Source organism: Pinus tabuliformis, chromosome 5_1 (assembly GCF_031772625.1).
Source record: "Pinus tabuliformis cultivar Carrire ecotype Pingquan chromosome 5_1, CPIR1, whole genome shotgun sequence".
NCBI classification, from domain to species: domain Eukaryota; kingdom Viridiplantae; phylum Streptophyta; class Pinopsida; order Pinales; family Pinaceae; genus Pinus; species Pinus tabuliformis.
In genome coordinates this window covers 165,300,209-165,326,663 of record NC_142305.1, presented here as the reverse complement: position 1 = coordinate 165,326,663, position 26,455 = coordinate 165,300,209, and the positions used below count along the sequence as shown (strand labels likewise).

The 26,455-nt window shown below is 40.4% G+C and overlaps 1 pseudogene; it reads left to right on the top strand.

The window, feature by feature from the left end:
- Positions 1-23,966, top strand: part of LOC149163944 (chaperonin 60 subunit beta 2, chloroplastic-like) — a 182,750-nt pseudogene extending 158,784 nt beyond the window's left edge.
- Positions 23,967-26,455: the final 2,489 nt, after the last annotated feature.

The window sequence follows — 26,455 nt, the reverse complement described above, 5'->3', positions numbered from 1 at the left end:
CCCACGAGGTTTCACTAAGTAGCATCATGATATCCTTGAACCCGATGATCGACTGCATTTCTAATTTTGGCTGGATAAATTCTTTGTTCAATGCATCCTGGATCACCGCTATTCCCACATTCGGGAGATCTACCACGTCAATGCGCAGTCCTACAACGCACTTACCAGAGCAGCCTTTTTGATGTTATCATCCGTTACTCCTTGGGCTTCCCATACAACCTTTACCATGAGCCAAAACTGATCTGCTTCCCCATTTCATGAGCCTCTAAATATCAACAACTTGATCACACTTGCCATTCCAACCCTTGATGGTGGGGGAGGAGGTGGGGTAGGCAAAGATGGGTTTGATGTAGGTGAAGTGGGGGATAGCATGGATGGTGGTGGTATTAGTGGAATGTGTTGCTTTATCAATCAGATTGTGCTTCTCAGAGACAACCCTGCGAGCTCCTACTCACTTTCTCACGAAAGTGAAATCAGAGGACTGTTCTCTAATCCTTTGGTCCCTCGGTAGCCTCTTTCGCTCCACATTACCCCAGACATCAATGGATGCGGATAACTCATTTCTCACATAAGAACATTTTAATCCAAGTATTCAACGATTTGATGTACTTACCCCGTGGTCCTTGGAGAAAGCGTCATTTTGTTTTGATGTAACTCACATTTGTGTCTATCGCAAACTTGGTGATAAACCCTCCTATTATTCGATCCAACCAGTGATCTATTTCCCATGCAATTTTATCTTCAAATGCTTCTAGCCTACGCACCAACTCTGGAGTCCAAACGATGGGTTGATCCAATCTACACCTTCCTTGACTATCAACTAGCCTTGCAATCCACTCATACAGCTCTGTCAAGAAGGACACGAAGAAGATCTCGTGGATTTTGGTGTATATGTAGAGATCCAGCCACCTTTCCTCAGATATCTGCGGATTTCTATTTTCCTATACCACGAACTCGTGAAGCTTCTGATCCAACCGATCTTCAAGTTATTTCTTCGTAGGGTTACAGCGTTGCAACATCAAACATCCCTTAGGAAGATCCTGGTCCCAGCAACAGAACCATTTGTTGGCTTGCTGGGGCCTGACCCAAGTTTAGAAGTGTTTTAGCCGAACAAATCCCACACTACTAGCTCTTTCAGCAACAATCCACGGAGCATGGACTGAAGTCTCACCCGAGGTAGTATGGGAGGGTACTGAAACTATGTTTCCACACCCTAGGGATGTCTAGATGCAACTTGGAAGGGTTGTGAACCATTCTGCGCACCTGCGCTACTCTGCACAATTATCTGTCCTTAGCATAGATCTGTGCCAGTTACTTCCCGAATCTTATTATTTATATGGATTTATTATGGATCAGAATTAATTTGCAAGGTCTTTAAGCAAACATTAAACAATGATAACTAGGGCACACCATCATAATTCTTAAAGAGATAAACTCATATATCAGATGCATAAACCAGAATACACCAAATCCGTGATACTTCAGAAACAACTTATCTTTATTAATATCTTCTGTTTAGTACAACCAGATCTACCCTACACACTCAGATGTAGGGGTCTACTTACATAGATGCGGACTCTTCCAGTCCTCTGCGCACACAGCTGCAAAGCCTCTATCTATCTACCAACACCCTCGACTCAGACTTACAGACATAGAGAGAATATTGCCTTCATAAACCCATAACATTCAAGATCAAAACCAAAAACTTACCTCTAACCTTAGAGGCTTGCTCTATTTATAGATTCCCATGGTCCACAGACCATGGGCAGGCCGAATCACTTTCTATTTTCTTCCATTATTTTCGGGCGGAAAACCCTTTGACTTGACTCATTACAATTCGCGCTCCGTGCTCCTCGCGGAGGCTTTTACCATACTATTACCCAAAATTGTGGGGTTCGAGCCCTAGAACTGTTATGCGGGGCCTCCGCTACCCAACAGTGAGCACTTTCAATCAGTAAAAGATGACAACCTTTTGCCAGATTTATAAATGTTACAGGAATTATTGAGCCTTGGATCCAAGTTCTAATATTTTGTGGTCAAATTCAAAGCACCATTTTCAATAATTTATAGTCATCTTCAAACCAACATTAGGGATCACTTCCACCAGTAGAATACTTCAGCTTCTAGCCAAATTTGGAAGTGTTCTAGGAACTTCTTTTAGCTTTAGTTACAAATTTTTTGTTCATCCTTAAGCCACCATTGGTGCAAACCTTGAGTTCTCCCACGTCATTTGGTTTGTAGTATTTCGTAAACCACAATTTCATAGAGCACATCCAGAGATTTGTTACCATGCATTTTTTTACTTAGGTTCTCTTCATGGACTGTCAGGCGGAAAGAGTCGATTGTGCGGACACAACCAACCTCCCTAGGAGCCTAAGACTCTCTAGTGACAAACAAGACAAACAAGAGCAATCCTTCTCTAAACATGCATTTACTATATGGGAAATCAAGTGTTTAGATCCTACCTGTAATCCAACGCTATTGTAGCAGTCCAGCTCCACTGATCCAGATGAGCTCCTCCTTCACTTTGAAACCTGCATACACTAACAATCAAACGATTAAATAGCACTTGATAATCTCATAGAATAAAACATATTTAACACATAGACCAAGGAGTACATGAAACAACTCATAAATAACAAGTTATTGAGAAGAATGGACTCATTTGCATTAATAGGTAACAAAAGGAACAAATACAACCTGAGCCTTGGTGTTGTGCAAGTCCCTCCCAGGGTCCATCAAGAGTTCTCCTTTACTTTGACAAAGCTCACCCACTTCCAAATAGAACAAGCAAAGATGGCAATCTCTCCTCACAAGCTTCTAAATGGGAGTCCTAATTCCTGCAGCATTTACCCTTAGAAATGTATAGCTTTCAACCTCCCCTCCTTCTGGCCCAATGCCTGTATTTATAGTGCTCAAGAGGAAGTTAATCAGGTCCACCATCAATGGGATAATCCCCTCTTTGGATGGGATAGCTCCCTTGTTGATGGGATAAGTTCCTCTTTGGTAGGAGTGCATGAACCATCTGGAGGCGCTCAATACACGTCGAACAACCTTCTAGAATGCTCTAGAAATGACCACAAGTGACTTTTTAAAGATGAAACTTGCGCATTTTAACCTTTTCAGGGGGACGCACCTGCACCTTTACATACAGAGCGTCCAAAGACGCAGCTTTTGTGAACATTGGGTGCGTCCCCGTAGGTAAGGTTGAGAGAACCTGCGTCCCCAGAGATAAATACATTTAGAAAGACTTTCTCTCTTTTTTGGAGTTTGACATGGAGAGCAGAGGCATAAGACTTGCCTAAGAGGGTAGCATGACTGTTGATAGAGCCATCCTAACTGTGAATAGTCATGGTGACATTTTTTAGTGTAACAGATTGCCCCCTAAAGTGCGAAGCCTGAAATAGATTAGGGTTTTGTATTATCTAGGAAGGGTGAAGCGCTTTATCATTTCAAGGATTATCTCGTGGAGAGCCTGGTCAGAACCTGCAATTTTCAACACAAAATACATGTATAAGATTATATCATCACTAAGGTAGGCATTCCCATACTTAGATTAAAACTTTAACTAACAGACTAACTACTCTGATACAGGAATGATCTTGCAGTACATCATAATCATAGACTTTTGTAGACACAGTATGGGCGCAGCCATATGTTTATGATTAGTCTACTTAGATAATGAATACAAAATTCCTCGCAGCCTGGATGGTGGAAACTAGATCCAGGGTCTTCATTTCTACTTCCCGAATTGGTACGATTCTAGCCATGCGAATAAATGAGTTGATGTCGAACATGATAGAAACCACTTGATTACCAGTCGATGATGTAAACTGTTAACAAGCGTGAGAGAGACCACCAGTAATGTAAATGGTTCTCAAAGTACCCAGTACAATCCATGAGATGTGAATGAATGAGTTGATGTCGAACATTTCACGGAATCCTTCGATCGAAAGTCAATGATGTAAACTGACGTCAAAGGCGAGAAACCTACCATTGATGCATGCAGACTTCAAGGTACTGACAATTTCTAAGTCATCTCTCTAGATAGTGTGCTGATGTCGATAGAAAGCGACCCGTTGCAGGCAAGCCCGCAACACGAAATCATTGTTCAAGTTGAAGAAATGTTGCTGTAAAGACTGACTCAGGGATGGTCAAATGGATGACAAGTATTTTGCAGATGAAAGTTTTGCATGCAGACCTCTTGAACACATAACGACACGACAGATGGCTTGGTGCTGAATAACTCAAAGTTAATCCCCGGAACCCGGTTGAAGATTTTCAAAGTGGTTTGATTAACTGTGAGGTAAAGGATTTCCCAACCCAGGTGAATGAAAAGTGTCGTGTTCAAAAGTGGTAATAAAGTTTCTTCTGAGACAAAAGGTAACAAATAGGCTCATTCTTCTCTCTTTTCCCCCACCATTTCTGGCAAGTGCCTCTTTATTTTTAACAAGCTTGAGGAGGATAACATATGCTTGATTATAAGCTCATCCTTCGGATGAGTCCAACCTAGTTTTGATTCGAACCCTAGGAAGGAGTGGTTCGTTCCTGTTTGTAATTGAACAGGTCCTTTACTGTGAAATGTTTAATGAGCCCAGTATAGGAGAAACTCGGTGTTTTTCAATTTTAGAGAGTCTGAAAAACTTAAGAAGACTCCAAGTTGAACTTTTTCGTAGATTTGTGTCCCTCAAGCCCGAAAAAGTATAAAATAATACCTGGGGGAACCGCTTGATCTTGCGACCAAGGAGTACTTTCATAATTAGTGTCACTGACCTGAAAAGTAAAAAGCGATCAAGGACACGTCGTTTTATTTCCGTATCGAGTTTGAAACGACAAAAACCCGGCAATATTTTCCTGATTCTACGGTCAGAAAAGAGCTATAAGGGGACCGTCTTTTAATTCCGTTTTAACGAGTGTAAAAGAAACGCTTGACAATCTTTTCATTTTTTAGGAGTCAGAAAAGGGCTGAAAAGATGACTCTGATATTTTGGTTCGTGAAAAATGACAATTTTCCCTCTAAGTCCCTTTGTCTTGCACAAAAACAACACATTACTCATACCTGTTTAAGATAGGCAAAAATACATCGAAAAACATCCTTCCATGGTGAAAAATGAACAAATTCATCCAAAAAACCTATAAAAAGACTTTTTACCATGTCATTTTCACCATTTTACTGTTGAGGTTGAAAAAAGGGCTTTTGGCAAGAAACTTCCCGTGGTCGCTGCGAAAAATATGACTGTCAGAATCGAACGCCGTCTCTTCCAGGTATTTTACAACATCCTACTCTTCAATTTCATCCGATTAAAATTGTATTTTAGGTTTTAGTTTTGTTTTTTGGGGGGGTTTAGGTTTCAAAATGCACTTCCTCAGTGGACGCAGGTGCCCTTCGGGTGACCTGCGTCCCCCAACTTTTTCCTATACAGGAAAATGGTCGGGGGACGCAGCCCACCTTCAGGCCAGCTGCGTCCGGACGCCCTGTGTTCTAAACGCGGGGTGCGTCCTCCGTGAAAAGCGGATTTTGAAACCCCAATATCCACAAATAACCATTCAAATTTCCCCAAATCAGTTCTAATCATTGTTTCTTGGTGTGTAGGGCACTCACCATGTTGGATTGGAGAGAAAGAGAGCACGAGGACGTTGATTTAGCTGCAATTGAACATCCACCTTCCATTGATGCCCTAAAAGAATGTGGGCTATATAAATACTGGGCCATACCTGGCATGAGGGCTCAGGTGAGATTCTTAGAATGGCTGGTTGAGAGATGGAACGTTCAAGAGCAATGCTTTTACATAGGAGGGCACCAGCTCGAGATAGAGCCCTCTGATGTATACTTTCTCACTAGCTTTCCAAATAGAGGCGAGCAACTCAATCTAGCCGGGACTAGGCCGGGTGGCCAATCCCTTGTTAGTCTCCGGGAAGATTGGTGCACACCCGATGCACACCATTCGAAAGGCGTGGAAATCAAACACATCTCTCTGCGTGAACTCAAAGTTATCGTGTTCACAGTTACCAGAATTTGCAGCGCAGCCTCTTTACACATTGCTTCCGGGTCCCAAATGCGGATGGCAATTGACTGCTACCAAGGCACCATTTTCAACTGGTGTGATGCTGTGTCGGCTAATGTGAAGAGCCAACTGACTAAGGCAAAGAACGGACGACTGAAAACTTTTGGATATGGGCCTTTAGTCGTGAGCTTTGCCTTAGAGAGAGTTCCGATGCTGATCCCTCAGCAACTCACTGTTGATATCTTGGGTCCTCGGGAGCCAAAGCTGGTACGATGGGTTGCGGTGATGGCCCGGCATCCTGACGAGGGCGCGGCGGTTGTTCGATTTTCTGATAGTTATTTTCACTGGTTAGAGGACCAGGTTTTTTCGATCCAGGACTTTCCGTATGCCGGAGTAGATTTTCGAGGTGATCCGGACATGGTTCTTCCACAGGGAGAACAATGGGACGACAGAGGTACTTTATTTTTCACAAGTTTTTAAATTATGTATTTTTTTTTTTTTTAATATATATCGTCTCAAAACTGACAGTAAAAAATTTCAAAATGCAGATGTTGGTCCACAGCGCCCAGCCAACCTTCGGCCTTTTGAGAGGAGACATCCAGTTGCACCGGTACCGGCCCCACAGGACGCGGCTGCAGAGGTACTAGCTGAGTTGGAGCATGATCTAGAGCGTCTGACGGCAGATATGCCTGAGACTACTATGGATGATATTCCTATCAGGCTTCAGCGCTATGTAGTCGCAATCCCTGGACTGTTTAGGAGATTTTTGCGTAAGGTAGCCCGTGCATTGGTGTCGTATAGGGATAACCACCAGTGATTGGCTAGTCACTTTGTAAACACATGTGACATTTTTGACTTTTTGTACTTTATCATTTTTGCCGATCATAAGGTGTTTTTCAACCTATGATCGAAGACGATGTATATTTTTTTGACACACTCCTATCTATATATATATCACTATTACCGGCTTATCTTGTTTAACATATGTGATGAAATGTTTTTAAATTTACTTGCATGATTATCGTAAATGTTTGTCCAACACTCGAGAAGCAATTGCATCTGCTAATGTATTTAAAGACCTTGGAATATGCTGATATTCAATGTAATCAAATTCACGTTCCAAGAGACGCACTCTCAAAAACAACCTTAATAACACAGGATTTCTAATGGCATAAACTCTATTAAGCTGTAATACAACAAGTTCAGAATCTAACCTCACTATCAAACGTCGAATTCCAAATGAAATAGATTCGGATAATAATTCAACCACTGCACTGTATTCTGCAATGTTGTTTGTTGTTTGACCGAGGCTTACCCCATGCATAGAAACTAACTCGTCAGAGGGTGAATAGATAACCCAAGCTGCGGAAGAGATATTCCGTGTACTACGACAAGCACCATCAGCAAATCCAATGTATGTTTGGAAAGGCGTCGACATCTGTAATATCAAGAGTAAAACCAAGATAAGCCAGAATAACGACGAAAAACACACTCGCTAAGCTAAGCACACTGACTAACTAACAAACATACTAGCTAGAAAGAAAACCTAACCTAACTAAAACTTCTCCATACCCACCATTTAAGCATAATACCTCTTTAGGTAAAGTCCATTTCTGGGTTTACCCAAAGAGTCCCCATCAAAATCTACTAGCTCATAAGCCCCTTTTGCTAGCTTTCGCTTTACAATATAGGGTCCATGCCACATAGGAACGAATTTTCCAGCACCTAGCTTATCGTTAGCTTGATCATATAATAGCACTAGATCTCCCTCCGAAAAACTTCGAGGGGTCACATTTCTATCATACTGAGCTTTCATTCGCTTCGCGTGAGTCTCGATTGCCAATGCAGCGTCACGTCGAGTCTCATCTAATTTAGCTAAGTACAATAAACGTTTCTCCTCTTCGGAAGTAGCTGGGAGTAATTCGACAGCCATTTGAAGTGATGGGATTTCGCATTCAATGGGTAACACAGCTTCCAAGCCATAAACTAGCTGGAAAGGAGTGAACCCTGTTGAAGTTTTCACTGAGGTTCGGTATGCCCATAGCGCCGAAAATAACATGTTGTGCCAATTCGACCGATGAATACCAATGGTTCGTCGGATCATGATAACCAGAACTTTGTTGATAGACTCAACCAAACCGTTGGCTTGCGGATAATAAGGAGTAGAGCTATCGTGGCGCAAACCAAGCTGGCTTGTAAGCTCAGTCATCATGATGTTTCGAAAATGGCTCCCATGGTCAGTAATGATTGCTTGTGGGACACCAAACCTAGTTATAATATGATTGAATACGAAAACTGCAGCTGTTTTGCCGCTTGCGTCGAATGTAGGCATCGCCTCGGCCCATTTAGTGAAATAATCAACCGCGAGGATGATATACGCATGCCCCCCGGCCGAGTGAAGGTTACAAGTAATAAAGTCGATACCCCATTTGGCGAATGGACCAACGGCAATTATAGGGTGGAGAGGAGCAGGTGGTGCGCGCATCTTTCGATCAAACACTTGGCAGTTGTGGCACTTCCGGACTGCAATGATACAATCTTTAAACATAGATGGCCAGAAGTAGCCAGCGCGCAACACCTTCTGAGCTGTGGCATACCCAGACATATGACCGCCACATGCTCCAGAGTGACAATCATTCAAAACCCTCTCAGCCTCTTCGTGAGTTAAACAACGTCGAAAAACTAAGTCTGCCCCCCGGCGATAAAGTGTATCTCCAATAATTTTGTATTGCTGGGATTGAAACCGAATTTTTCGACGTTCCGCCTTTGAAGCTTCAGGCCGAAAGGTTTGGGTTTGGAGATAGATGATTATATCCCCATACCACGGATCTAAAGTACTGATAAGAAACAAAGATTCGTCCGCAATGGACTCCTCTGCCACAGTCTCTGTGTCAGTACGCGGGAAATCACACATCAATTCCGCAAAAACTAAGGATTTCTTAGACTTGGACTTCTCGAACTCCAAGTCGAACTCTTGCAGGATAACGATCCATTTAGAGTACTTGCCCCCTAGCAGTTGTTTTGTCAAAATGTAAATCATAGGGTTGCAATCCGAAATAACTGTAGTTTTACGGAGAAGAATGTAGTGACGAAAACGCTGGACAGCTTGAACGGCTGCCAGGGCCAATTTCTCCACATGCGAATATTTTAGCTCAGTGGGATTTAAGGTCCTACTGAGATAATATATCACATGCTCCGCTCCGAATTCATCTTCTTGAACTAACACCATTCCAATGGTGGAATGCGAAGCTGCGAGGTATAAGAAGTAGTCCTAGTTGTAGTTGGGAGGATGCAACAACGGTGCATGGGTCAACGCGTGTTTAAGTGCATCAAAAGATTGTTGGGCAATCTCGTCCCAAAAGAATTGAACGTTCTGTTTCAACAACCGTGTAAAACCTTTAGTGACCTCGGCGTAGTTTGGGATGAATCGGCGTAAAAAGTTCGCTTTCCCTTGCAAACTTTGGAGTTGGCGCAAACTCGAAGGAGGAGGCAATTTGATGATAGCTTCGACTTTCGAGGGATCGACGCGAATGCCGGCTTTTGAAACAACAAATCCCAGCAATCGACCTGTTTCTATACAGAAAACACATTTGTGGGGATTCAACCGAATTCGATAATGCCTACACCTCATAAAGATTGCTCGTAGGTGGATAAGGTGATCAGCTCGATGTAATGAATGAGCAGGCAAATCGTCGAGATACGGTTGCACAATGTGCTTGATATCATGAAATGCGTAAGACATCGCCCGTTGAAAAGTGGCCCCGGCATTCTTAAGCCCAAAAGGTAATTTGCAATAAGCAAATGTCCCCCATGGACAAATGAATGTCGTTTTTGGTTGGTCGGCAGGTAGAATATTGATTTGATTATAGCCCGAAAAACCATCCATGAAGGAAAACATTTCACTTCCGGCACAATCATCAATAATTTGATCGATATAAGGCGTAGGATAGTTGTCTTTTGGACAAGCTCGATTGATATCCCTATAGTCGATACAGATTCTTATTGTTCCTTGTTTCTTGTTGACCGGAACAATATTCGATACCCAATCCGTTAACGGGATCGGATAAATGAAACCTGCTTTCAACAGCTTTTCGACTTCTGCTTTAATGGCAGCCGCTTTTCGAGGGTGAATCTGACGCAACCATTGCCGGACGGGTTTAGCATCCGGGTAGGTCTTTATTTCATGAACAACAATGGCAGGATCGATTCCCGGCATTTCCTCGTAAGACCAGGCAAACACATCGCGGAATTCTTGGAATAGGGCCTTGTAAGTTTGGATTTCATCTTCTGTACATGCGGCACCTATATGAATGTTCTCCTCAATTCCGGGCTTCACTGAAATATTAATGGGAATAGTACGAGAAATATTTCCTAAATTCAACTCTGAATCAGAATGTTTCGTTGCATCCTGAGCGTCTTTGACATATTCAGCGGTAAAGATAGATGAAAAATCATTTTCAAATGCATCATCCTTAGGTAAAAACGAAGATCTGTGATGGAGATCCTCCCATGGTAGATCGTCTACACTTAAGATTTCGCGAAGTTGTTCGTCAGATGACACGACTTCGGGAAACGCTATCCGTTCTAAGGTTGAGGTGAAAAGTGATTCTTCACTGACCACATTCATTGGGTCGATCTCGGTTGAATGAGAGTCGGTAAAAGACATGACAGCTTCATAAGCAATTTCATATGGACTCAAAGGCATAGCATCACCGAACGAGTCTATCTTAGATTCAGATGGGACAATCCAAGGATCATCATAAATAATGTTTTCTGATGTAATCATATGAATTGTTGCAAATGAAGGTTCTACGCTGAGTGGAGGGAGAGGAAAAGTTCCCAGTAAACCGGAATCCTTAACTAAACCTACACCAACGTCCCTATAAGGGATTGTCGTCTTACCGACATGCTGGATACTCTCTGAAGAGGCTGGGTCGGATGAAAAGTATGTTAGCTGATCAATAGTCACGATCTTACCGTTATGTGGAAACTTAATTACTCTGAAGACCGATGAAACGACCGCCGTCATAGCATATGACCAACTTCGACCCAAAAGAAGGTTGTAGTCTAGAGGGGCATCAACCACTTCCACATCCAGACTAACGGTTTTACCTTCTACCCCTATAGGCAATTCCTGTAGAATACCAAACGGACGGAACCCACGGCCATCAAAGGCCTTAAGGATGGTGGGGGATTGGTTCAACGAAGGAGAACCAAGGGATCTCCAACATTGAATTGACATAATACACGTAGAAGCTCCTTCATCAATCACAGTCCTATGAATAGGCCTGTTTTTGACTATAACTGGAATTTGGAAAGCCATTTGATGGGGGAGACGCGGTGTACTATTTTCTAGATCGAAGATTATTAGATTCGGGTCCTGAACATCAACAGCTCCTATGGCCGACAAAAGTAATTTTCGTTGTGCTGGGCATGATTGCAGCACTTCTAACGCCGACATTGCTGAGGGTGAAACAGCTAAGTCCTCAACAATGTTGTAATTCTGGGCTGCTCTCGCATGCGGATTGAAAGCAGACCTTCGAAGTACACCCTTGGCGGGCGGTTTAATTACTAAGTCTGGGTTAGGTTTCTCGATCTGTAGTGGATCGGAACCGGGAGCTGAGGTTGATGGGTTAGAGTGAGAAGATTCTGCTTCCTTACCATCAACAGGATTCTTACTACCATAATCTTGCGATCGAGTCGCAATCCTCACATGAGACATCATCAAAATGGGTTCTTCACTGGCATTCGAGGAAGAACCTATCATCTTATTCTCCTGCTCCGGAAATGGATTTTTTAACACAGCAGGAGTGGGAGAACCTTTGACTATTTTCACAACCTCAGCCCGATGAGGGCAATCTCTCGTAAAATGATCCTCTTCACAAATAAGACAAGGATATCGAGGTTTGCGCTTTTCGTCATTGGTTTCCGACTTTTCCGTTTTCTCCTTCGGAGCCTTGTCTGCTTTAGCCTTCTTCTTTCCTTTCTTCTTTCCGCCGTTTTTTGATTTGGCCGTAGATGACTCTACAGCGTGAATATCGGCGGTAAGTTCAGGAGAAGATTCTCCTGTCGGGGAATCGGGCAAAGTGATAATAGGAGTAGTTGAAGCCTTGGAAGATTTCTTCTTGCTCTTTGTATTCACGATACCAATCATACCATCATCGGCATGAGATCCCGAAGGAGCAGCAGCGATTTGATTCGACTTTGGAAGATCCGGAATCTTCTCCTGTAATGTACCCGACTGAGTGTAAACTAAGTCAAGGTATTGCGCCTGAGCAATGACTTGCTCCTCAGTAACTACTCCGGCCTTAGCTACATCTTCAGTAATCTTCGGTAATAATGATTTAACAAACCATTCAGCTAAGATTTGGTCCGGGATAAAAACTTTCACTAGCCTTCTTCGACGTCTCCACTCATGAATGTGATCAGAAATATACGTGGACGTTGATTGTTTTAGTGAAGTTAATAACTCCGTGCCGTTATCGTATCTGACCGGCAACTGAAAGTGAGTTAAGAACGAGGTAGCTAACTGGCTAAAATTGTAAAAAGAGGCCCGTGGTAACTCAATGTACCACTTGGCCGCGAGACCAATGAGTGTACGCTGGAAAAGACGTAAGCGGATCGAATCATCCGAGATAGAATTTGAAGCACACCAGAGGTGGTAAGTCATCACGTGATTGGACGGATCCTCTCCAGACTTACCTTCGAACTTGGGTATATCGCTGGGCAACTTATTTGGCATTGGCGGCCAGAACGGAAGATATTGAATTGGATCGTTCGTTAGGCGCGTCAAGTCTGGTAAATCCAAAGTTGCGATAAACGGTAACTGCCGGTTAGGATCTCTAAAACTCTAGGTCACAATACCGGCCCCAGGAGGAGGATATCCAGGATAACTAGGAACAGGAGTCGCATTTGGGATATTATATCCTCCTGGAAAACCAGGATTAACCGGACCATACTGGGGTTGTTGAGGTTGTTGATAAGTGTACCCAGGATACGGTTGATACTGGTAAACCGGTTGTTGGACAGCTTGCCCAGGTTGGTACTGTCCCTGGTACGGTTGGTGAACAAATTGAGGTTGAGTAGTGACAACCGTACTTATACCAGGCTGACCTGCAGGCATCTGGACCGTGGTTTGAATCGTAGATCCAGACAACGGTAAAGATGTCTGAGGAGTGGTTACAGAGACAGTAGAAACCGGAGCCGTCGATACTCCAGAAGTGAGTATGGTAGATGTGGCAGTAGTTGCAGCAGCCGTTTGAGATGGAGTACTAGGTGCAATTGGCGGCTGAGTAACTACCGAAGTTACAGAAGTTTGAACATTTGACTGGACAGGTTGCGGTTGCTGGGGTGGACCAGAAACTACGGGTTGTCCAGCTTGAGGTACCAACTGTATACTTGGCTGCAACACCTGTTGACCCTGTGACGGATCCCACACTAACATTCCAGGGTATTGACCCGTAACAGGTTGAGGATACTGAGATCCATAGCCGGATTGAGGATAGGATTGATAATTGTAGGGTGCAGTTCCCATACCTTGACCATATGATTGACCTTGAGGTGGTTGATAACCTTGACCTGAGTATTGACCTTGAGTTTGATAACCTTGAGGTAAATACGGATAATGGGGTTGACCTTGACCTTGAGGTTGGTACCCTTGAGGTTGATACCCTTGGGGTTGATACCCTTGGGGTTGCCATCCTTGAGGTTGCCACCCTTGAGGTTGATATTGATACTGAGGTTGACCCATAGGGCGTGTATTGACCTTGAGGTTGCCCCCTAGACACAAATGATGTACCTTGAGGTTGCCCCCCAGGCATTAACTGAGGCTGCCCCCCAGGCGGTAATTGGCCACCTTGAGGTTGGGAAACGGGAACTGAGCCTGACATCATGTAAATGTCTCCTACACCCAATGGTACATTACCACTGTTTCCAACTAATAACCCATGATCAACGGGTTGAGGAGATGCCCCCGCAAAGGTACCAGAAAGAGATTGATACCCAGTGGGGACAGAAGGACCGCCATGTAAGAAAGATTCAGGACTTTGAGTAAACACGGACGATGGACCAGCCATATTGACAGGAGTATGAATACCTCCAGGTGGAAAAGGAGTACGAGGTGTAGAAAAACCTACCCCAAAGTTGTCTAAATAATTGGTTAACGAAAGGTACCAAGTAGTACTTCTAGGAGGACTGTAAAAGATAGATTCACGCTCCCTTAGATCAATAGTAAGTTGATCTTCAAGGTTAGAGATGCCTATTTCTTCCTCTGGAGCAAGTTCTTCGATAGCAATCAAACCAGTAGGAAGATTTTCGGTGATAATTCTTTCTATTCTCGGTGAATCAGGAACACTAGAAGTCGGAGTAACAGGTTCAGATATTTCTGGTTCTTCGCCTGTATCACTAGCAGACAAAAAACTACCAACAAGCTCAGAAACTGTAACAGCTTCGGGATTATAACCTGTCTCTAAGCCTTGGTAATCTGAATGGACTACCAAGGAAGATTCTCCTTCTTCAGGTGAACCTACTCTACTGCCACTAGGAGGAGTTACAAGGACCTTTAAACCTTCTAGATTACCTGGGTCGTCTCGAGGAGGTGATCCCCTAAGCCTACGGGATCTTCTCAACAATTCGGCCACAGAAACAACTTCAGGAGACTGGCCCCGAAGTCTACGGGACTGTCTCGGTAATTCCGCCACAGCTAAAAACTTTTAACTACGACACACGAAAACAAAATAAAATTTCAAATCAAACCACCTAAAGTCTCTAAAGAACCAAACAAATTTGAATCACACGCCTAAAGAATCTAGAGCGTCAAACCAAGCACAAACAGTAGCCTTCCAGACCGAAAGCGCTAGTTGGTGATGAAGCCCAACATCGCTGGATTCAGTACAGAAGTGGCGGGTGGAACAGTTACCCCGACAACCTGCTTAATGAATAGACTGGACCAAGTTCCTCCACTTTAACCGTCTCGAGTGAAGTGAACCCCCCAGAAAATCCAAGTGAGTCTAGCCGACGTCTGCTCCAGGTACAGTGGGACCTTCCCTCCACCGTCACCTCGGTAGAATCCTAAAGATAATGGTCACTAAGGTTACCAACCGCAACAAATGCACCTGGGGGAACAGTCTAAACTCCGACAGCACGCAAGGGCAGAGTAGCAAGCTCAATCCCCTTGCCGGCTCCTTGACAATAATCCAAGGTTTACCGACAAGTGACCCCTGGCTCCTCGACAATGGTTAATCCGAGGTTTACCGTTTGTAATACGTGCGTGTCTGGCGTCGTTCCCAACGAGGGGGGATTGATCCCCTCACTGGTTCGGACACGAGCTCGTGCTTCTCCTTTAAGAGGAGCTTTCCCAGAGTACAAGTGAGACAATTGGATTTATTCTATCACAAGATAAGCTACTTGTTTGGTTTTGTTGTCTTGGAGAGTTAATTACTCACCTACTCCAAGACACTAGCCTGATCTAAATTGGTGTTTCAGAGCCCTAGTAAATAAAAGTTACTACGTCGATTTTACTTTAAGCGTTAATTTTATGGTTTTTCTTAAAGACAAGAGGTAGCGGAAGTGAAACCAATGGTGTGTAGACTCGACTCAAACCACTACAAAGATGCACCTAAGATGATTTACGCTACTTTCCTTTTTCAATGAAATTCTTAACTAAGAGAGTTGAGAGATGCAAATTTTATAGAAAACCACTTCCTTAGAAAAGACAATCAAAGAAACAATTCTCTTTATCTTTTCAAGCATACAAACATGACCACTCCTTACGTGCACGAAAAAAACTCTTTTTCTTTCAAAACTTTTCAAAGCTACTTGAAACAAAACTTTTCAAAGGAGATGTTTTTGCATTTTCTCTTTTTAATTAAGCATATAAACCTATCTTAACAAAAAACAATCTCAAAAGCTATAAAATCTATGAAAAGTGGACTCACAAGCAAATCAAAAGGGAAATTACTCTAAGCAAACCTAACAAGGCAAAAGCTCACAAAGATGATTCTAGGTTGTTTTACTTGACCAAAATCAAATCAAGGACCAGCTAATGCAGAATCAAAAGACTAGTCAAAACAAAACTCAAATCTTTTTGTTCTTTTTTGTAAAATGGAATTCAAGACTCAATCAACAAGCACTTCGAAATTTGCCCAAAGAGACAACTCAATGGTAAGTTGCTCTCACAGGTAGACTTTATGACAGGTCTGACTTCTTAGAATGCTGACAAAACCAGAGAGATCTAAGGCTTGACAACTTCTACCGCCAAAGTCACTACAAGACCTACTCAAAAATCAAACCCTAGGGCTTAAACTTCCATGAAATCCACTAAAACACTCAATGCTATCGAAACAAGTTCAGGTGAAGATCTTTGACAAGGGACTAATGAATCTGGGCAGTAAAAACTAAGAAAAAACAAAATCTAAGAGCAAAAAATGCAAAAAATGGAATTTTCTCAAATTTTAGCAGGGGGACGCAGGTGACCCGTTAGAACAGGTGCGGGCCCGCTCTGTGCACACAGCAACAGTGCGTCCAGGGACGCACTGTGCAACACTCAGAGAGTGCGTCCTACTGAAAAACTCAAGAAAAACCAAAATGAATCTAATCCTAAGCTAACCCACCCAAAGACAAAGTCACAGAGCCAAAACCAGAAAAATAAACCAATTTTCTCAGAGCAAAGTTCACACAAAGGAAAAGACTTTTCACATCAATGGAATCCCCAGCGGAGTCGCCAATTTGTCAGGCGGAAAGAGTCGATTGTGCGGACACAACCAACCTCCCTAGGAGCCTAAGACTCTCTAGTGACAAACAAGACAAACAAGAGCAATCCTTCTCTAAACATGCATTTACTATACGGGAAATCAAGTGTTTAGATCCTACCTGTAATCCAACGCTGTTGTAGCAGTCCAGCTCCACTGATCCAGATGAGCTCCTCCTTCACTTTGAAACCTGCATACACTAACAATCAAACGATTAAATAGCACTTGATAATCTCATAGAATAAAACATATTTAACACATAGACCAAGGAGTACATGAAACAACTCATAAATAACAAGTTATTGAGAAGAATGGACTCATTTGCATTAATAGGTAACAAAAGGAACAAATACAACCTGAGCCTTGGTGTTGTGCAAGTCCCTCCCAGGGTCCATCAAGAGTTCTCCTTTACTTTGACAAAGCTCACCCACTTCCAAATAGAACAAGCAAAGATGGCAATCTCTCCTCACAAGCTTCTAAATGGGAATCCTAATTCCTGCAGCATTTACCCTTAGAAATGTATAGCTTTCAACCTCCCCTCCTTCTGGCCCAATGCCTGTATTTATAGTGCTCAAGAGGAAGTTAATCAGGTCCACCATCAATGGGATAATCCCCTCTTTGGATGGGATAGCTCCCTTGTTGATGGGATAAGTTCCTCTTTGGTAGGAGTGCATGAACCATCTGGAGGCGCTCAATACACGTCGAACAACCTTCTAGAATGCTCTAGAAATGACCACAAGTGACTTTTTAAAGATGAAACTTGCGCATTTTAACCTTTTCAGGGGGACGCACCTGCACCTTTACATACAGAGCGTCCAAAGACGCAGCTTTTGTGAACATTGGGTGCGTCCCCGCAGGTAAGGTTGAGAGAACCTGCGTCCCCAGAGATAAATACATTTAGAAAGACTTTCTCTCTTTTTTGGAGTTTGACATGGAGAGCAGAGGCATAAGACTTGCCTAAGAGGGTAGCATGACTGTTGATAGAGCCATCCTAACTGTGAATAGTCATGGTGACATTTTTTAGTGTAACAATGGACTCATTCAAACCCTTCATATTAGGGGGGGGGAGGGATGTTGGAATCCTAACGCACTAGGGTTATGGTGTGAAATGTGGGCAGTAACTAAAAGTCCAAGAGAGCTTGGAATTTAAATCCAACATTCAAAATATTGTATTTATATGTGTATCATATTTAATGAAATGCAATCCATGACCATTCTTTCACTGTGGTTGCACATTCCAACAAACTATGTAGTGGATCATTTTAGTCCAATATTCACCCAAAATGGGGTTGCATCTATGGAAGAAAGTTGTTTTTCAATGGTGTGTGGCACCTACAAGACAAATCTTGAGCACAACTGTGCTTGTCAGAATCATTAATCAATTTGTAAAAGAGAGAAAGATGAAATATTAGAGGACATCAAGGAGAAGAATAAGAAAAATGAAGGAAATACAATGAAAACTTAACAATCACAAAGGCAATTATATAATAATTGGAAATTTTATTTCTCTCAAAGTTCTACATATTTATATTTTTTAACCTTACCAACTAAATAAAACATACTTGAAATTTTAGATAAGTTTAAATACAAATCAAAGACCACCCAGGATATAATAGAGCAAGTTTAATCAAACAAACTGGGCTCCAAATTCTATATTAAAGTGCACATGTATGTAAGTAAACTTTTAAAGTTTTCATATAAAAAAATGTTAAAATTTTATTTAACGCTACATTTAAGATTGTATTATGTTGTGACTTGTAGTTGGAAATTGTATTAGGTTTGAATTAGGAATATGAATCCTACATTAAAATTGGAGGAATTGGTGGTGGTAAGGGGCCTAGGGGGCCAAGGTAATTACAATGAACTCGTATTTAAATAAGTGAAATATATTGTGAGTGATTAATTTAAAACTTGTCTAGGGTGTAGGATTTATAAATTAGTTATAAATGTTATGGAAACAAAAAAACTATTAATCATGATCATGATAAAATTAGCAAAGAGAGAATAGATCCATCTAATGAAGGTGGAGGTGAAGGTGGGTTAATAGAGATTAACATGTTATGATGAGTGTACATATGTATTATGAAGGAAATTAATTTGACAATTGTAATTATCTCTATAATGAACTGCAAATTCTGACATTTCATCAGTATTAACTTGGAATTTGTATGTTCATATGATATAGTACAATTCTTTTCTTTTCTTCATAATTCATTTTTACTTATCTTGGACATAAAGGTGATTTTTGTTCCAATAACCAATGCCAAATCAATGAAGAACAACATCAATAAAATGAATAGAACATCCCTCTTACATGAAATTTTAAAACCTTTTTTATAGGGGTATGTGGCCAAGCAACTCAACTTAATTACCATGATGGATTCCATTTTTTCTAAACCTTAACTAGAAAAAAATATTTGTTGAAATCCATGCCTTAATCCATAGAAAAGCTACATAGTTCCACCCACTACAGTATAGATTCATTGACTGCATTTGGATGGTCCAAATCCATGCCAACATTATTGTACATAAATTGAGTTACATCAAAATAACAGAATCTAGGTGTATACACCCTAAAGATAATGCCAAAATTTTAAAATAAAAACAAAAAGGTGTCATACATGTTAAATTAAATAGGAGGGAGGCCCTTAACCTAACCAAGAGAAGTTATAGGTTCTAAGGGTGGAGCTTCCATGTTCAAATCCTCTAAAATAAGATGGATTAATGGACCAACAAAATTTACTGGAGGAGAAGGAGACATAGTACCAAGAGTGCCAGCATGTTGAAGCTCTTATACTTGACTCCTCATGTTACCAATTTCATCCTCTTCCTTCTTAATTTGATTACAATGTTTAACAAAATATCCATTGTTGCTACCAATTGTGCTACCAGTTGCTCAATGCAGATGTAAAGTTGACTAATGCACTCTTATTTATGCCACATCATTAGGAGGAACCATTGGCTTCTTCTACTAGATTGTATGAGAATGTAATTCTCTAAAAATCAACACAAGGACAAACAAGTTGTCTATAATATAAACCTTTGAATATTGTAGCCAAAGTTTGAGTTAGTCAGGATTAATAATAATATGTTGGAACATGTGAAGAGGAACATGTACTAGAGCCCCAAATGAGTTCCATAAATTTTTTGAAAATGCAACAAGAAAATCTTGATTTAATTTTGTCCTTCAATTAAATTAGGAATGAAATTGTAATTCCACATTATAAAACAACTTGTATGATTCAGCTAAATTATTTTGACTTATTTGGCTTAGTTAATTTGAGATGAGTGTCTACTTGAGTCATGTATAGTGTCTCCTACTTTATTAGAGCCCTGGTTGAGTTTATTTTGAGTTGTAATTAATTAATTAAGTTTAACTGAGTTAAAATGAGTTAAACTAGTTCCAACTAATGGGGGAACTAGTAGGAGGTCAAACGATGGGGAGTTGTTTCATGTGTTTAACCAGTTAATTGATTATTCACTCATAAATAACTCATCCATGTCATATCTAAGAGCTAGCTAGTTGATATTGGAGTTCAAGGGCAATGTAATATCAATTTTATAATCATCTAAATTATACTAGTGGTGCATGAAGATAGAGGAAGGCCTATGAGGATTGCACAACTCATATTGAGGAATTTCCCTAATTAATAGGGGTCTGATTCCCCAGGAAAAAACGCAAGTAAATAGGGACTTTGGCAAGCCAAAATATGGTTAGGTATTAGCCTAGGCATATCTAGGAAGCAGTGAGATAGATAGAGATAGTGCAGAGGCTGCTCGGGATTGAGCAAGTCATTGTAATTTTCTCATATTTTAATACTAATGCAATATATAGATAGTAGGGGTTTTTAGCTATGGTTGTCCCTGGGAAATCATTGTGTAATGTGTTGATTGAATTCTTTCTCTTGTATTCTTCATGATTTATAGATTGATTATTTATTTCCGTTGATGAGTAGAGTAGATTCAAGTATTTTGTTTTAGAAAGTTACAAGAAAATTTCTACAAAATTCTCATTATCCATGAATCTGGGACCATGCCCTTCACACCAAAGAGATGAAACAAACCAAATTTTTTCATGATTTCCCAAATTAATAGAGCTCCTATGCCTCTTCTTATGCCTCATTTCAAACTAAAATTTGAAAAGGATTCATCGAACACAAGTTGATGGATGGAGAATGAGAGCCACTTGTTGGCATGCGTACTAAGGGATAGGCTACAAAATATGATTCATTGTTAATCCTCATGGTTCCGCCAACTCTCTGAACAAATTGTGAAGAAAAATATTTTGCAAGAGAGTTGTTGTTTCTTAGAACCTAGAATGAATGCACCTCAAATATGGAGCCCAATTTCATGCATATTCTCAGGGAAAATAGTTTGAAGTTTAGGATTTGGAGGAGAGAAACCTAATTGCAAATGCCTTATTGTATCCCTGATATTTAATAATAAACTTGAATAAATTTACTCTAATTAGATGTCAAGCACTAACCATCTAGTAAGAGGTGAGGACTTTTATACACCATTATCTAGGGGAAACTAGTTGCAAAACCTCACAAGAGAGATAGGACAATTTTCTCTAATATTTATATCATGCCAGCTTATTAATGAAAATCCAATAAGCTTCAAGTAAGTTTTGAGTACTAACCAACACTCCCATACACTTTTTATAAGGTTGAGTGACCACCCAACCTCACTTATAAGATACAAACATGCCTTCATGTAAACTTGAATAATTTTATTTAAAATATGTTTTTGAGCACTAAGCAATCAAATTTGATGTACACATAGAAACAAAAGGGTAATATATATCATCATAGGGTTTAGTTAGATTCTAATCCTAACTAGGGAGAGGAATGGATGCAAGTCATTTGTGAATTAATTTTGGAAGGTTCTACCAATATATCTTAAAGATATATATCGAAATGGAGGACAATTTATAATAGAAGTTGCCTCCAACCTGGTATAGACTGCCTTCTCTAAGGCCACATGAATAGTGGATTTTTGAACGTTTGCGTTTTCTTTTAGGTCAGAATGTAGTATGATCATTTCATATTTTTTTAATAAATGTGTAGGTTGGCATATGGCAAGATCATAATGTTTTTAAATCAGGTCATCACAACCTGTGAACACATTTTCTTGGAGAAAGCCCAACATCAAGTTTTGACGTTGGGTTTGACTCAACGGTCCTTAGAAAAAGGGTGAGACAATTTATAATACACTTGTTCACTACTTTCAACAATATTGTAATACAATTTTCCTTTTGATGTTTTTTGTTAATTGGTATCATTTTAGAAACTCGAAGTTAGATTCGAACCTAGAGGTACTATTGAGAAAATATTAGTAGCATACAAGGCAACTTGTGAGGTCCTTATAAATGAAGATATAATATTGAAAGCATATGATTCTTCGATGAAATGAGTGAAAGAAATAGAGAACGATGTATGCAACGACTGTGAAACTAGTATGTAGAAAAACAACAAAAGTACTTATTAAATGGTTGTGTTTGTTTTGTACTCAAAGGTCTAGTCTTATGTATTTTGTCTAATGGTTAGGTGGGGAAGTTTGGTCCCCACAAGTCTTGTGGTCTAATGTGTTCCAATCTTGAGAGGACTATGTCTACTTGAAAGAGCTCATGGCAAGATTTCTTCAGTTGAAAAAAAAAATCTCAATATATTAAACAGTTATCTCAAAGTCTTAAAGAGTTATTTAAAAGTGTATCCATTCATAGTAAATATATTAAATAATTACAGGAGAAATCTCAATCCCAATACCAACCTCGAAGGGCAAATGCTGGTCCTGGCACATCTGGGCCATCCAACTAAATAGCGAATTCACCGTATGCATCTCCGACTGAGGACAAGGATCCCTCATCCCTGCGCACTTCAAGACCTGAGCCGGCTCGCTTGGCTTGAATGCGCCGTCCTCACCAAACTGCAACCGATTAATGGCTTCTGCCATGGGAATTAATTGTAATCCTTCCTTCCTTGCCTTGAAATACAGACCCGTCCCCTCAAATCTCGTCACAGGTGTTGAGACGAGTGCCTATCTTAATGGCACGTTAGATCACCCGCATCCAGGTGTGTTGATCCACCATTACTCAGAGTGCTTTGCAGGATTATTTGGTGGTCCAGAGGCCTAGACTTCAGGCTAGTCAACGTGATCTCTAGTATGGTGGGTTGATCGGTGGCCCTATGAACATTGATTGCCCGAGGAGAGTGGAAGATCGAGATCGATTAGTGATGAGGTAAATCACACCTCTTTTAATTGCTTGAATTTGAGATTTCCTGTGGTGTGGCAAATCGATGTGGATCGGTGACAGAGGTAGATCTGTGAAAATTCTAGAAGTGTGTTGCGTATTTGGTGGCCAAGATCTCCTCTTTGTAGGCTGAGCTTTCATTCCAAAATCGTGAGATCCATGTGCATCGAGATCTCTTTATGAGATCTTTTTTTTTTATGAAGAGGTAGATCGTGTGTTCTGAGATCGATATTAGTCTATGAGTTGACTCTGTCGGGGCGCTTATCTGGTATGTTGTTGTAGTTTTTACAATTTTTTTGGTCGATATTATTGTAAGATCGATCATTTTTTTAGGTGATAACATTGATTTATAAATGGTGAGGATCTTGTGGAAAATCCATAGATTGATCTGTCATTATGAAAACTAATATGGCACAAGTGTGTCTCAATGAGAAATAAGCTCAATGGGACGAACTACACAAATTGGAAGTTTAAATTATAGACACTGCTTGAAGGGTAAAGTGTGTGGTCAATTGTAAATGGGGATGAAGCAAAGCCAACCAGAGGCAGAGGTGGAACGGCTATAGAAATCTAGGATTGAAAAAAGAGGGAGAACAAAGAAAAATTGTTGTTGAAGATGTTAGTGAAGGACTGCATTATCCCTCACATCGAATAGTGTAATTATGAAAATACCATATCGGAGACTCTCAAGGAACTGTACAATATGAGAACACAAATCAATTATTGCTCTTGAAAAGTAAGATACTCTCTAAAAAATGGAGGAGAGTGACATGGTTGTTGCATATATCTCTCGAATCAAATACCTAAGAGATAAGTTGGGCGATATAGGAGAAAAAGTGTCAAACACTGATCTTGTCACGATTACCCTGAATGGTGTGACTGATGACTATCATATGTTCATTACAGGGCTATTACCGAAAGAGAGAGCCCCCACTTTTTAAGATCTCTCAGAGATATTGATGCAGGAAGAAGAGAGGAGGATGTATCTGAAGCTCTAGACTTCAGATCTCGCATTGATGGAAAAGAAAAATCCTTTCAGAGGGAAACTAGGATCAGGCTAGAATGGCAGCGGTACACCATAGAAAAGATCAATGTTAGTGCAAAGTATGTCTTTGACTAGAAATGATTCGGAATCAAATGATTATGGTAAATTTGGTCATATGGCTAGGAATTGTTATAAGAAGAATCTTGATGAAACTCAACACAAACAAAAGAAGCACGTAGGGAACTTTGTTAATGAAGAATGGAATGAGGACTTCATATTGTTTGTGTCTGATTTTGCACTCTCTACTGGGCCTGATGAAGGTGGAATTTTGTTTGTGGATTCCAGCGCTTCCGCTCACATGACAAGTAACAGACATTGGTTTGAAAATTTTAAAGAAACCAACAGTGGCACTAATATCTACCTTGGTGATGATAGAGGGTACCAGATTAAAGGGTATGGAAATATTCTTGTGGTATTACATGATGGTAATATTAGGCATATTCAAAATGTGATGTATGTACCAAGAATTAAAAAGAATCTAATCTTTGTCTCTATGATAACATATCATAATCTTAAGGTATAATTTGTTAAGTCTTGTTGTGTTATTAAAGGTCTAATGGATCATATGAAGCCAATTGAATTAGGTATTCAAGTTGGAGGTTTGTACAAGTTGAATGTAAGAAGCACACCACACCAAGCATTGACTTCAAAAACTATGACTGCAGAGAATTTGTGGCATCAAAGATTTGGTCATATCGATTTTCATGACCTACTGCTACTTCAGAAATGAGGTATGGTCAATGGTATCCTTGTTTTAAAAAATGTTCATGTTGATTGTGAATGATGTGCTCTGTGAAGATGCACAAGGATGATTTTCCCTCAAGTTTAGATAGGAATAAGAGAGATATACTAGAGCTTGTGGACAATTATATATGTGGGCTGATGTAGACAAGGTCATTAGGAGGTGCTTATTATTTTTTATATTCTCTCAAAAAGAAGAGTCATACTTTTTAATATTTTAAAAAGTTCAAAAGCATGGTTGAAAAACAGACAGGGAAATTCATCAAAATTATCCACTTAGATCAAGAGGAAGAATACAAGCAGGGTGGCTTCATCAAATATTGCAAGTACCATGGGATAGTTCAGCAATTCACAGTACCCCACACTCAGCAGAACAGGGTTGTAGAGAGGAAGAACAGAACCCTCGTGGAGTGTGCACGCAACATGTTAAAAGGTAAGAACCTCTCTAATGGTTTTTGGGCAGAAGAAATAAATATTGCAGTGTATTTAAAGAATAGGAGTCCAACAAAAAGCCTTGATATTAAGACTCCATTTGAAGATTTATTAGGTTTTAAGCTTGCAATTAATCATTTAAGAGTTTTTGTCTCGAAATCATTTTCTCATGTTCCAAAAGAGGACACAAAGAAACAAGATTCAAAGGCCATTAAATGCATTTTTGTAAGGTACTATATAGAGATTAAATCATATAAATTGTTTAATCCCTCTACTCACAAAGTGTTTGCGAGTAGAGATTTAGAAATCCATGAGCAGGTTGATGAAGGAAATTGTGTTAAATTTTGGTATGTTCTATGTTTAGAGCTATTTACTTCAAAAAAAAATTCATATTAGCCCAATGACAATATTCAGATTAGAAATCACATCAACATGATAGTAAAGTGCGGATAGAACATAAACATAAACAACAAAAGACAAGTCAAGACAAGAGGACACAAGATGTGCACCATCCAAGGACAAACCCCAATGTGGGGAAACCCTTGATCAATTATTCTTATATTCTTCAATAGTTCAACAGAGAGAAAGAGATAGAGTAAAATTATTTGAATTCAATACTTGACTTTCCAAATAGAAGATTATAATATCTTCTGAATATTTCTATATAGCAGATGAAAGTCCTAGAATATCTCAACAAATTACCTAGATTTTTTAATCTTTCCTTCCATAAGACTCTCCTTCCTTTGTTTCTTGACTGATCATTTCAAGGCTATTAATCCGACACCTTTTATATGTTGCAAGGACTGGTGCATTTCATGGAAGACCTAGTCACTGGTAAGGGCACAAGATAGGAGCACTACAGCGCCCTAAACACACCCCACAGTTCACCTATTTACTATGACTAGCCTTCATACTCATACTAAAATATGCTTAGAAATAAAATTGGAAATAAACCAGCTAGGGTGATGGTAGCTTATCTCTGAGAAGAGATGTGGTGGCTACATGCCTCTGAACTGTCTTACAATGAGGCCCGAAGGCCTATTTATTGTTGAGAAACAATGGAAAACCCTTCACATCCAGAAACCTAACCCTAGAAGATGAAACGCCAAATTGTGGGCCCCATTCGGGTAAATTGGTACATCAATTTCCCAGGGTCATAACTTTGGCATACAATCTCCATTTGACATGCACAATAGCTCGTTCGAAAGATCTATCCAAGCACTACAACTTT